The sequence below is a fragment of the Corythoichthys intestinalis genome, chromosome 2 (assembly GCF_030265065.1).
Source record: "Corythoichthys intestinalis isolate RoL2023-P3 chromosome 2, ASM3026506v1, whole genome shotgun sequence".
Taxonomy (NCBI): domain Eukaryota; kingdom Metazoa; phylum Chordata; class Actinopteri; order Syngnathiformes; family Syngnathidae; genus Corythoichthys; species Corythoichthys intestinalis.
This window is the reverse complement of record NC_080396.1, coordinates 56,427,888-56,441,981: the sequence shown is the minus strand read 5'-3', so window position 1 is coordinate 56,441,981 and position 14,094 is coordinate 56,427,888. Positions and strand designations below refer to the sequence as shown.

At 39.5% G+C, this 14,094-nt stretch overlaps 1 protein-coding gene across 1 annotated transcript in view; it reads left to right on the top strand.

Annotated features, from left to right (window-relative positions):
- The first annotated feature begins 157 nt into the window (after positions 1-157).
- LOC130904922 (nucleolar protein 4-like) overlaps positions 158-14,094 on the top strand; it is an 89,827-nt gene continuing 75,890 nt past the window's right edge. Inside the window, exon 1 of the mRNA XM_057818038.1 lies at positions 158-350. The gene's annotated coding sequence lies outside the window, so the exon portion shown is untranslated. The remainder of the gene's footprint in view (positions 351-14,094) is intronic.

The following is a 14,094-nucleotide window of genomic DNA, read 5'->3' as shown; positions in this document are numbered from 1 at the left end:
ATATGTATGTATATATATATGTATTTCCCCCAAATATTTACAGTATATCCCTCTGCCCCACTCCAAACAGGATATCGTTCTCTCTCCGTCGCTCAACCACAATGACGTAACTGTGGTGACCACGCCCCCTCTCGCGACAGCCACGCCGAGTCTTGGGGGTCGTGCTCGCGCGCCGCTGCATCCTCCCTCCTCGCGCAGCCAGCACGTTCACGGGTAGATCCAAGGCGTAACAACAACAATCATGCATCACCACAATTATTAAAACAACAGTGGAGGAACTAAAGATAAACGAGAGGAGGATCAAGAAAACCAGTCTGCATTCATCTTCCTTCGTCGTAACGGAGTGAAAGGTAAGCGCCACTCTTCATCATCCTTACCATCGTCATCGTCAGCTGTCATGTTGCGTTCATTTGTTTGTGCTTCGAACACGCGGCGACGTGTTTTTTTGCGACCGTGGTGCGCGTGCGCGCGTCACGCACATCCCAACTGATGGTCACTGCGGCTCCCTGTGCGCCATCACTGCTGCACATTGTTCTGGGCGTGCGTGTGTGTGCGCGTGGGCGCCTGGTGCACATTGACCCCTGTCCACGAGCACGTGGCCTATAGGACAATTGTCAATTGACTCAACCAGTACATTTTGTTGTTGTTGTGTATGGTTTAACCCTTTAACATCTGGGCTGATTTTATCCGAATTTGCATGCCTTGGATGTTGCCTTTATATTTCAAAGAAAAAAATGTTCACAATGGCCTGGTTGGGCCCCTTTTTTCAGGACACCATAACCTTTATGTCCAAACTGTTCTTTTCCTCAATGACCAATTATAATAAACATTTTGGACCTAAAAAGACAACAACAACAACAACAACAAAAATCTACATTTTTTGGGTCAAAATTTGTAATATTGATGTCCCATTGACAACCAAACATGTGCAATGAAAAAATTTGAAGCTTGATAATATTTATTTGACTTGTAAGAATAAACATTCAACAGAAATACAGTGATACCTCAGCTCACGAACATAATTGGTTCCCAGAAAGTGTGTGTAAGGCGAAAAGTTCGTCTTCCGAACATTTATTTCCCATAAGAAACCATTAAAATGAGAATAATCCGTTCCCAGGTCCCCATAAAACATAATTTTCTACTAAATAAGCCTTAAAACTACACAAAAATATACCTTATTTTATGTATAATAAATGTGCTATTGTGTTATAATTAAAGAAATAAACTGTACTGTATAATAAAGTCGTTTTATTTACCTTTGTGATGGTAGTTGATGGCTTGATGGAATGGAGTGGGAGGAGGAGGGAGGGAGGGAGTTACTGTTTGGAAGGAGAGTGTTACCGGCAAAGTGCGCAGTTAGCGTAGACTCCACTGCTGTGCCCACCACATGCTTTTGGTTGTTAATAAAAGCCATCCGACGCCTCTGGGTGTTTGTATGCACGCCGCCACCTTTCTGGAGAGGAAATCGGGCGAACCGAAGACAACCGACGACAACGAGCCAACGTGACTCGCCGGTCCACTTCTCACTACGGTGGGAAGCTGAAAGCACCGCCAATTACCAGTCGAGGGCGAATTGGTAACACGAGTCACCTTCCATAAGGACTGTAGGTAACTCTTTTTCGGTCCCATAATAGCAAAAGTACACTCAATATGTTCCAAAATCTCTATCAAACACAAACCACGTCCGCACTCAACGAAAGTGAGGGGACGAACTGGGACGCCGTGAGCGTGCGTCAGCTTCTCGTGGCGCTTTTCGACCGCGTGAATTGGTTCGTCCGCCGAAAACTAGTTCGTCAGCAGAGACTATATGCTCGCGAATTTAATGTTCTTGAGGCGAAAAGTTCGTGAGCTTAAGCGTTCGTGAGCCGAGGTATCACTGTAATGAGACTGAGAAGTTTTATATTTGATAATTCAACAGAAACAGCAGGTATGGTCATAGGCATTTTTGTCCTTTCCACATTTTATGGTCAAAACAGGTTATATGCAGTAGACCTAAGGTGCAAAATGTATATGTTTACGGCAACCGCTTTTATTTCAACCCAGCCATAAAAAGAAGCTAAGTAATTGTATTTATTATTCGAAATGTCTGTCATTTTTAGCTTAGAATCATTAATTGATGTCTAATATTTAGTTATATATATATATATATATTTTTTAATTACTTAAATAATTATTCACTCACGCATTTTAAACTTTGAAACAAATTATGTCCCAATCAAAAAAATATCTGTAAATAAGTAACGGATATCTACGTTATAACTATTGCTTAACTGTACTTTTTTTTTTTTTTGTTACTGTCGCATTTCCCCCGATATTTTAGATGATAATTAATCGATCCAAAGAAAGAAAGAAAAAAAAAAAAGTTTGAAAGGGTAAATATATGAAAAAGAAAATCTCGACCACTCCTTGATGTCTGCGATTTCTGCATCGTGGCCCATGTTATATTACCATGTTTCACCCATAAAATCCTGTTGTGGCCATTCACAACTGTGTCTTGACACTCGGTGATACATGCTTCATGGAGTTTTTGGATCGAAACAAGGTAAGTATGCGATAATATCTTTAAAACCATGGCGTCTTTAATGATGCTCTCTCATGCTTTCACATACAGTTAGGGTTTTCCGCCATATATATTGAAATTAAAAACATTGATAGTGAAAGAAAATCAAATATAACATTGAAAAAATGTCAAAATATTGACAATAAACTAAGGATGCAACAATACTTTTATATTGAACCGTTCGATACGCCCTTCCAATTCAATACGCAAAAACATTCGATCCAATTGAAAAAGCTCCCAAAATTTATTTTCCGAAAAAATTTTTTGGTCGCTCTCAGTATAATGTCCGTCGCATCTTTGCCTTGTAAATAAAGCTATAAGAAGGCTCCTCCCTGCTAGCAGCCCCCCTCCACTCCTCCCCCCAACTTCCTGAAGTGCGGGAGCCGTGGCGCACGAGGACCATTGCTCGTGAGTAAACACAGAGGCTTAAGGAGGCGGCTTGTTTGCCTGGTACACCTGACTCACCACTGTTTCAGCGATTGAATCTGGCGTCCGTTTGGCGAATCAAATTCCCAGGGCGGAGCAAGCCACAGCAAACAGACAGCGGACCAATCAGCGAAGGGGTGGACGTGACTTTGATAAAGCGACAAGAAACTAGCGCGAGTGGAGAATGGAGAAGTTTATTTAACATGGTTAGCGCGAGACAGACTGTCGATGTGTTTTTGGTAATTTAAAACTGATTTTACCGTAGATTGCAACATATTGTCGGCTCTCGCGTTCGCCATCTGTGTTGTTGTCGAGACGACTTCTGACTCGCAAGATTGCGCGTTGCTCGTTAATTAAGAACACGTCACGCAAATAATTGAATCTGATTGGACGGATTATTTCATTCGCCTCGGGAGGCCATTAAGGATCTGGGTCCCAGACTATTCTCACAGTGTTTGAAAATTACAGTGAGAACAGTCTGGTGGTGCCAGGCAAGCAGCTTGTCGGTTTCACCATCGTGCAGATCTGTTGTGTGGCAGCATTTTGGGTTAGTGATACGCTGTCCCCACTTGTACATATTTAACAAAGACTGTCTTTACGTGGCTACTGCCAACAGCCTCGGTTTGACACCAGACAGCTTAAACCCTGGGCCACAGAGCGCTAACTGACGGTTACATGATGAACAATGGGTGGCAAATTAAGAGCGCTGTACTTCAAACTTGTCCTGTTAATGAAAGTCGATTGTCAAATGCTGGTGTAGTGCAGTAATGAGCAGGCATGACTTCTGTGGTGTTTGTTAACTTTTTTAATGCCCCAAGTAAATGCCCCGACAACATTTGCGCGCGCACACACAATATATAATCAAATAGTAACCTAGATGTGCTACGTTAGATCCCCCCAAATCCCATGCCATTGGCTGCGTGAGCCCAGAGTGATCATATACTACATCGATGAATTAAAAACCGCCATGACTGAATGGAAGTTGAGCAGGCCAAATCAATCAATACCAGTGACTATAGCTAATGCTGCAAATATTGTTAATTCAGTACGAAACACAGATGATGTACTTGGACCACAAATAGGATGTTTTGCTCATGTAGTAAACATAACTGCTAAGAGAGCTGTAGCAATCAACAGTGTGCCCCGCCTCACTTTACAAACAGTTAAGATTGTTCTCAGCACTTTTATACAAAATTTCTTCAAATCAGTAAGAAGTAAGCACACAAATATTATGCACTAAAATGCATGTTTATATGATAGCATTGCTATTTTTGCTTGTTAGCAAAATAAAATTAAAAAAAAAAAAAAAAAAAAAAAATAACACTTGTATTTTTTGTTTTGGAGCATTAAATGTGTTGAATCGAATCGAAAATCGTGTCCCTCGTTTCAAAAATCGTACCGAACCGTGACTTAACTGTATCTTCGCATCCCTACGATAAACTAGTTCAGTTAAAATTTTTCAGGCATGCCACTCAGTTTCCCTTGGAACAGGATACAGGGCTATGTCACACACTACGTCACACAGCCCACTCTTCCGCTATTCGCGCACGGCTGTCAGTTCTCGAATCATCGACTTATCCGAAGAAAACAACGACAAATCTGGCCAATCCTCCTCCTTGAGTTGATGAAATAATAATTAATTATTTTAGCTTGCGCTGAATTTAGTTTTCGATTCGATCCGCACATCTCAAAGTCGTTTGCTCAATCCAACCAGCCGTCCCTCGCTACCTCGCCTCCCTCTCCTTAGGTGGTGTCTCGCTCGGTAATTTATTAATGATCTTCACATTACGTCCGTCCTTCGTAACCTCACAATGGCTCCTGGGATATTTAGTTTTTTGTGGTGCTTTCGGTTTTGACAAGAAATGATGGAAATATGGGCATGAACACATGGTCCATGCAGCGTTTTTATGTTTATTTATGAGGGCAATAAAACTATAAAACTCCAATGACATCATCTACCGTTTTACATGGTCGATTGACTTCAAGTAAAAACGGACGTGGATCTCGACTTTTGCACTTTCAAATCAGACCAACCGCTGGCACGTGGGTGACGTAATGACAGCGTGACAAGGCTACAAAGATGATATGCATAAACGTGTCCGTCTGTCCGTCCGTTTGTCCGTCCGTCCGTCCATCCATCCATCCATCCATCCATCCATCCATCCATCCATCCATCCATCCATCCATCCATCCATCCATCCATCCATCCATCCATCCATCCATCCATCCATCCATCCATCCATCCATCCATCCATCCCAAGCCAGGCCATCCATACTGAGGCCATTCTGACAGATTGACATGAAATTTGGTGGACAAATCTATTATAGCAGGGAGCACTGAAACTCATGCCCCTAATTGAACAGAAAGTTTGCAGTGTTGGTGGAAAGCAATCATTTTGGCCGAATTCCAGAACTTTTACTTATTTCAACTTCCGAGAGAAAATTTGCCAATATGTGCCCCAGCTGAAAGCAGGTGAGATTAAATTGCCAAGCTTTCTTGTCTCTGCTATCCAATGTGGACAGAGTATCTGGTTTGGCTACAAAAATGGAGTGCGAGGGCCTTTTCTTCAAAGAAGGGAGAGGAACATGAAATTTTCTTTTTCGGTTTAGTCAGTGACAGCGAGGTGAAGTTGCAAAGGAGGCTTTGTTTTTGTGTCTTGGGTTAGTTGGCCTCTTTGAGATCAGAAGCATAAAGTTCAGGGCAAACAGATTTAATTGATCCTTTGGCTATTTTGCATGGTTTCATCAGTACTTTAAAGGGAACTTATAGAGATCCTCTATTTTTAAGACAAGTAATTCTTAAAAGATAAATGTTAGAATGAGTTATAATAAATTGATATTAAAATCCCCCTTAATGTTTTTGTTTTAATAAAGTTTGTAAAATTATTTTAAGTGATAGGTCGCCATTCTTGTTACGTCGCAGTGTGTGACGTCACCGGGCCCGTTGCCGAAATTCCAGCGTGTCACTCGTTAGCTTTCCCAACATGTCGTCAGTTCTACCCTTCCTATTTGAACCACATTTGAAAAGTGAAGAGCAGGACAGCACTGTCGGTCGTTCACAAGACGAGCTTCAGGGAAAAATGCATGCAGCAAATACCTGTTAGGAGAAAAGTTGTGCAAAACTGGTGATGCACTCGCTGCAAGTGTCTCTCAATGGCAACAGAGCGAGAGAGTGCTGTTGGGAACTCCGGTTGGGAGCGAGAGTGTATGCTGTTGGGAACTCTGGTTTTATTAGCAAATATTCAAGGTAAGCATATTCCGTTTTCAAACTCATCCCAATATAATTATGTAGATTGTTAGCATCCAGAGCTGTTGTGTGCTTTACATACAGTACAGGCCAAAGAGCACACCTTGTGTAATCCATGTCTTGTACCTTGCAATGCGTGGTAGGTAGGATACGTGTATACAAGTACCAAAAAGGGGAGAAGCTTCTACTTATGCACATTTATTGTACGCAAACACGCGTTCCCTGACGAACTCCAACATTGTTGTAAGGTCCACGTCAGAGTCACTGTCGTCACTGTAGCGTGCCATAGTGCTTTAATTATTTAGTATGATTTGGGGAAAACTCCCACCAAGAATAGTCAACAAAAAAGATAGGAGTATTAATCCAAATCCGCATTTTTTACTCACTCGAAGATCCAGGAATTAGAACGATTCCATGGCAATGTTGCAGCTGCGATCAGGCCGTCGATTCCACAAAATAGACTAATCCGAAAAGCCGCTGTGGGACCGACGAATCAAAAAAATGGACAGATGCGAAACCAACATCGCGGACGCGTTGGGACCGTCGGATCCAGAAAATAGACTGATCCCTTACTTGACTGAGGATCCAGGAAAAATGTTCGGGCACCAGTTGTAACGCGTGGTGGGTAGGATAAGTGCATGCAGGGACCAAAAAGGGGGAAAAGCTTCCACTTATGCACATTTATTCATTAAAAATATTAATTCCACCTTGACCACTCGCTTCACTCCCCTTGTTTCCATTTGACTGGAAATTGCATCCAAAAGCAGCACATCGTGGCATTTTACTTCGCGAGTTTAGGCAGCAATAAGCAATTGTTGAACATGCTACACATTTGGAAAGACCCCAATGACGTCATCACTGCGAGCCCGCAAACCATGGCGCCAACTAACGGTCAAAATATGTACTAAATATTATAAAATATTGCCATTGATTTAACATTGTATGTGTTTCTAACAACATATTTTAGTACAAGAGAACAATTGTGGTTTATTAGAGCCTACATGTATTTAAGTCAGAGGATCACTTGAACCCAAATGTCAAAACTTAAAAAATGTATACAACCCTATCTCTGTCATCTCATGCTCTTCACTTAAATGTACAAAATACTAGGGGTGTCAAACGATTAATTAATTTTTAATGGAGTTAATCACAGCTTAAAAATTAATTAATCGTAATTAATTGCAATTCAAAACATCATTAAAATATGCCATATTTTTTCTGTAAATTATTGTTGGAATGGAAAGATAAGACACAAGACTGATATATACATTCAACATAGTGTACATAAGTACTATATTTGTTTATTATAACAATAAATCCACAAGATGGCATTAACATTATTACCATTCTTTCTGTTAAAGGGATCCACGGATAGAAAGACTTGTAGTTCTTAAAAGATAAATGTTAGTACAAGTTATAGTAATTTTATTTTAAAACCCCTCTTAATGTTTTCGTTTTAATAAAATTTGTAAAATTTTCAATCAAAAAATAAATTAATAGCTCGCCATTGTTGACGTCGCCGAACGGTGACGTCACATGGGCTCTCTGCCGTTCTTCCACAGTGTCTTTAACTACTTGAGGTAGTGATTGAAATACACCACAAGGTGTCAATGGCGAGTTTTAAATTACTTAGAAATCAAGCCAATGAGTGTGTTTGTTTCCTCGACTGACACCGTAGTTCCCTGTTTACTGGTCCATCCACGGTCATTTGAGTGCTGGCTTCACAGCGTACGAGACCTCTGATAGTTTGTATATTTTGAGTAAATATTGCCATCCAGTGTATTTTTTGAGCTAAACGAAATGTTTGAATAGAGTTTGACCTAAGTCTGAGTAAGTTTTATGTGTTATTTTGCATAGCTATTTTGATTGGCAATGCCAGTTCTCTTTGCATTGAGTGCTTTTCTTTTTGTAAACATTTTTTTTTTTTTATGAGAGATAGGAATATTATTTTTGTTATGCTTTCACTAAATGATACTTATGTTTGTTGTGAAGGAGTTGCCGAAGCTTATGCCAATAAACGGCGCGGTCAAATGAACGCCTGTGTCCACTCGCCTTTCCCTGCCTCTTAGCTCTCGATGTGCAAAAATCGGCGTCATTGTAATCTGTTTGAGGTAATGCATGAGTGGGTCATTCCGCGCATGCGTTAAATGCGTCAAATAGTTTAACATGATTAATTAAAAAAATTAATTACCGCCTGTAAACACGATAAATTTGACAGCACTACAAAATACATTTAACTTGCTTTCAGAGACAGCAATGATTATGGCTTTTCACATTCACAATAGTCTAAAGTTGAGAGAATTATGTTTTTGGCATTTCCTACCTGCTGTATTTTCTAAAAAAAAAAAAAAAAAAAAAAAAAAAAAAACACACAATCTTGTTATATATTCTGCAACGATAAGCAACATAGCATAGTAGCAAGTAGCTAGCTGCTTACTGGGTCACCGAGCATTAATATTGTCGCGCTGTTTAATTGGTGAAAACGAATCTGCAAAGTAACCTATGATTCCGACAACCTATGCAGTTACAGTTCCTACTGTTCCATTTCAAAGAAACCAATCTCGCTCAAATGTGGTAAAAAGGTAGCAGGTAACCTGCTCCTATCACTGCAGTTTTTGTTTTTTTTAACAAATTGGTGTCCTTGCAATGTTAGACTATTGTGTTCTAACTAGTGCTAGCACATACCAAATTTTGCTGAAAAATATTTGGGTTGAGTTCCCTTGATAAAACATTTGCATAAACTATTATCTTATTTGAATACTACAAAATGCTCTGCTGTCATATTTGTGTTGCTTGTCTTTTTCCTTTGTATTGGCTGTTTTACATGCTATTTTTATCCTAAGAATATGGCCACTGGGTTGCCCAACACCGATCACATGTGAGAGTAAACGATGAGGTAAATATTTTTATTACAGGCTAAAGACATATCAATTCACTGCTTATGTTGCTGTTGTTATTGTTGCAGCTGTCTACGCTATCATTTTTTATCTATTCCTCCATTATTTGGGGATTAATCACATTGAAATTTGGTAGATATGTTTTATATACTGTATATTCATCAATCCTTGAGCCTGATTTTTTATTTCAGGGCTGATTAATTAATTGCAGACTCAATGTAAAGGGCGTGTGCCCCTTTTTTCACAGCCTGTAGTAGCACACTAATGCTTGTTGTTACAACATTCGGGTTTCATGATCAAATCAATGGTGGTGAATGTGTTTGTGAACAGGGAGCTGCACTAATTGGCCAGTAAAATTTAGTGTTTGGAGATGAAATCATGCTCCATGAGTGACATTCTTACTTTGTTGGGGTGCGTGTGTGTATGCGAGCATGAGGGAGGGATTTGGCTACAGTAGCATTATATCAGCATTAACTTTTCACAAATGATCCATTATCAATCCTTGTTGCCAATGTGGGACACCTAACATTCAATGGCGTGCCACTGAATGGGTATTCAGATGGCATGTTGGGGTCCCCTAAAATACTGTACATCCATACAATATTTACATGGATACATATGCTTGCAAAATATTTCTAGACACATCAAGGTGCTCTTTTTGCATATGTTAAAAAACAACTGTTGACGTTAGGAATTGTCATAAGAAATGAGTTGATAAACTACAATGAAACAATTTATTAATGTTAAATATTTTGGTGTACTTATGCTTAAAGTCTGTAAGCAACCTTTGTGAAAGATTATTGCAGGTGGGGCTTGCCAAGTTGCCATGCAAAAATATTTTAAACTTTGCCCCCAAAATGGAAGGTCTTAAAATTCAGTAAGACAACAGAATCTCTGTTTGTTCTGAAGTGAACATGCAGCACTCGTGTGCAGAGTCCAACCCTCCAAGGATCTTTTCTTCTCCCTCGTTCAACAGCAGCACACTTGAAAATAAAACATTAACTCTTTTCAATGCAGCACAGAGTCATCAAGTACTGTATATGAAAGCATCAAGTTTGGACTGCTGTGGAGAAATATGTCAAAATGTCTGAAAAGATTGTTTTGTAGATCAGGCCAAGAAATATAATTTTTAAAATCTTGTTTCGTTTTTTTCTCCCACAAACATCATTTTCAAATGAATGGATCTCCCCTTCACTTATAGCAGTACAAATAGTGGGGCGTGCCCCCCCAGGGGGGCGCAGAGCGATGCTGGGGGTGGCGCATGTGACCTTGGGGAACATACTTTTTTCAGTACTAGAATAAAGTGTAATTGCACATCAACTCATAGGTGGCAATGGCGCTCTCATTTTCAGAGTGTGCGCAGTATTTTTGAATCAAACAAGAGTACACAGCAAAGAGCACTGGAGACATGAAGAGCTAAAACGAGGAAATATGACGAAACGTACTGTATGTGGCGTTTGGCTTTGACTTTTAATACAGTGGGAGACGAGGAAAGACAGGAAGCCAAATCAATTAAGACGTCACTTAAAGACATTAGACCTCAATCACATTAATAAGCCGCTTGATTGTTTTTCAGCAAAAACGTGCCGAATATAGCCAACAACCGCTTTGTCTGTGTTACATCAGTAAACTAGCGAGCACTGTTAGCATCATATAAAGTGGCATACCAAATAGCTCAGTGCAAAATAACCCCACACTATAGCAAAGGAGCTGATAATGCCTGCGGCAAAAATAAAAACTGTCCCTCTGTCCCATAACATTGTCGTTTTTGTTCAAAATTATTTTTGTTTTTTCGATAAAATTGTCTGGCATATTGCCCTCATGAGTTAATGTTGTTGATTTTATTAGATTTTATTTTTCAGGATCAAATGGTCACTAAATCTACCGTGAGTGTAATTTACAGTTTAGATGTGACTTTTTTCTGAATTGAGGCAAATTGATGTGCTTTAAGTCTTTTCTGTCGTAAATCAAAACAATGTTAATAAAGTTATACTCCATTGTAAGTTTTTTTCTTTAATATTTAAAAGTACACAATGTTATGTAGAGGTGTACTTAAAATAATAATAATAATATTATAGACAAATGATACAATTTACAGTGGCGGCAGAGAATTGGAGGGGCGTGAAATGTTTATGTCTTTCCTTGGGGCGTAACAGAAAAAAATTGGGAAGCGCTGACTTATAGAGAAAGTAAAGTATAATGACACATTTCAAATCTCATTTTGCTTTTGTCTTTCACCTTTCTGTTATTTGCTATATTTCTACATATTCATCTTTTCCAAGGGTTTTATTTCCAAGCATATATTTACGTTGCAGAAACCTTTATGGAAATATTTTTTTCTCTATAAGCATTGTGAAAATAAGTGTTTAATTTAGTGAACAAAATACCTTTTTTGCCAAGTGTGCTGATTAAATCTATCCTTAATAAAGTTTAAAAGGTTCAACCATTTAAAATAAAGAGTCAAATTGCGTAGCTTCATTTATAGTTGCTAGCTTTCATGCTCTTTTCTCAGTTATACAGGTAAAATGAGTTGTCTTTGGCAATTTGTGCACCATGGAGTCACGTACCTAGCGTATGAATGTTCCAATCTGTCAATATCTATTGCTTTTGGACATATTAATGGGTGCCATGTACAGATATTTGCCAGTGATGAGTGCAATTAACTGCTATATCATTTTTGATGTGAAAAGGACTGACAGTCACCTATATCATTCTTAATGCGCTTTTGCAGCACATTTTGCAAAAACCCCATGTGTGAGAAAATCTCTAGGTTTCAGTTAGGGATGTCCCGATCATGTGATCGGAAATCGGGCCGATCGCGACATTTTTCAGTGGATCGGAATCGGGTGAAAATGATCGGGTTTAATAAAAAGATATACAGTATTTTTGTCTTCTTCTTCTAGCTTGTTAAACACTAGCGGTAGTGTGCTGTTGCAACACATTGTGTAAGTGAAAGGCTGTTCTCGTGTAAGCTTCAAAGCGTGAGTGGATTTGAGTTTACTCACTCAATGAAGCATTCAATAAAGACACATTTTCTTCTTGTTTAAAAATAATTCACATTATGAAGACGGCACGGTGGGACAGTAACATGTTAAAAGCTTTTTTTTTTTTTTTTTGGAACAACACTTGCTTTTTCTTGGTATCGGATCGAAACTCGGTATCGGCTCATTCTGAAAATCAGGTGACTCGGGCTCAGACTTGAGTGCAAAAATATGCGATTGGGACATCCCTAGTTTCAGTACAAGCATTCATTGTAGCATTTAGAATGAACATTAAGCATCAACAAAGTTTTGAATGCAAATAATGTTTTTTTTTTTTAGACAGCTACAGTTAAGCGTCATAAAAAGGTATCGATGTCTATTCAATTTTGACAGCTGAATGACCGATGTTCACTTTGTTTTATGTGGTACGGCAACAGCACTTAGGCAGTCAAACCTCAAAAGACCTAAGTGACTCAAACCACTTTCGGTTTCTCATAGACCCCCAGTGGTCAAGCTACATTACCCCTTTCACACTGAGCTGATTGCAGTGTGTTGTGTCTGAGTTGACATCCAAACTTTTTTTTTTTTCGAAAAGCGGTGAAAAATAATCAGAATGGGTGCACTTTTTTGGGGGGGGCAATGAGTACCAGTACCAGTTTAGTGTCCAATTTCTTTGGAGGACAAATAATGTAGCGCTTACAGTGTTTGGTTTTTGTCCATCTCTACGCCAGTTTATGATCAAACATTTTGTCTATGCATCAGGTTAGTTTGACATAATCCATCTGTTGTTCTTTTAACTGAGAATTATTTGTGTTCATTCAGACTGAATAAAGTATGACAGATGACAGACAGGAAACAAGCCAGAACGGAGAAAGGCAATAATACTGCATACAAAACATATGTTTAATGTTAATAATAATGTGATATAAGAGGTTAATGTTATCTATATATGGGCTGGAAATGCAATACACTCTGTGAGAAGTGAGCACAACGATATGCAAACAGGACAGGCAGTGCACCAACCTGTGAACAGGAACACAGAAAGTAAGAAAATGGGCAGGAATGGACAGGAAAGGATAGGACAGATACAGTTGTATTAAGCAAGCCAGCAGTGTAATTTGTGAACATTATGAGATGCAAATAAGACAGGCCAGTAGAAGTGAGCCGTGGATCTCCACACCCTGTGAGGCAGGGTTATAAAAATGATCAAATAGGATATGACAAGACAGGCGGGTGCAACTAAGAGAACATACAACATAACAGGAAATAGCCCAGTTGCAGTGTCTCTAATGATAGGACCATAACAGTGGTCCAGGTGGTCCTACGCATTGTGAGGAAACAGTGCAACAAGTGGAAAATAGAGCCAGGCATTAATATTGAGTATTGGCTCTTTGTACAGAACGCTGTAGCGTCAAGTGTGCTGGAGATTTAGCTGCTCACTCTTTTGCGGTTTCCTCCCAGTGCTGCCACTCATATTCTCAAGTTTCAGCCTTCATAAAGATATTTTTTTCTTCTAAAAGCAACAAACAAACAAATGTATACATCTTTCGTGGTTAGTTTGGGCAAGTCCTGTAACATGGCAGCTGGAATGCCTTTTTTTCCCCAAAATCAGAAAAGAAAAAGCAGCTTTTGGATAGTTTTCGTGCAAAGAGCCGATCACTTTGCAGTGCTATAGACCTTGTAGAGAAGTTACAAGACACGCAACAAATAGGACCAAACAGGAAAGAGGTTGTGAGCCGGGCAACCAAGGGACTGTCCATGCAGTGCTACACATTGTAAAGAATTTGAGTGGAAAGTAGAGGTGGTTTTATACGGCTATCAGCTAGTTGCGGCTATGTGAATCGAGTGTGGCAGTGAGATTTGTCAGGTGTAATCCAGTCCTGTGCTGCAAGGGCAAGAGCTTAATGGTCCTCAGGCAGATTTGTGACTGACTGGATTAAGGCAGGCTCAGCATTTTGACCATTCGGCTAATCTCTGACATGC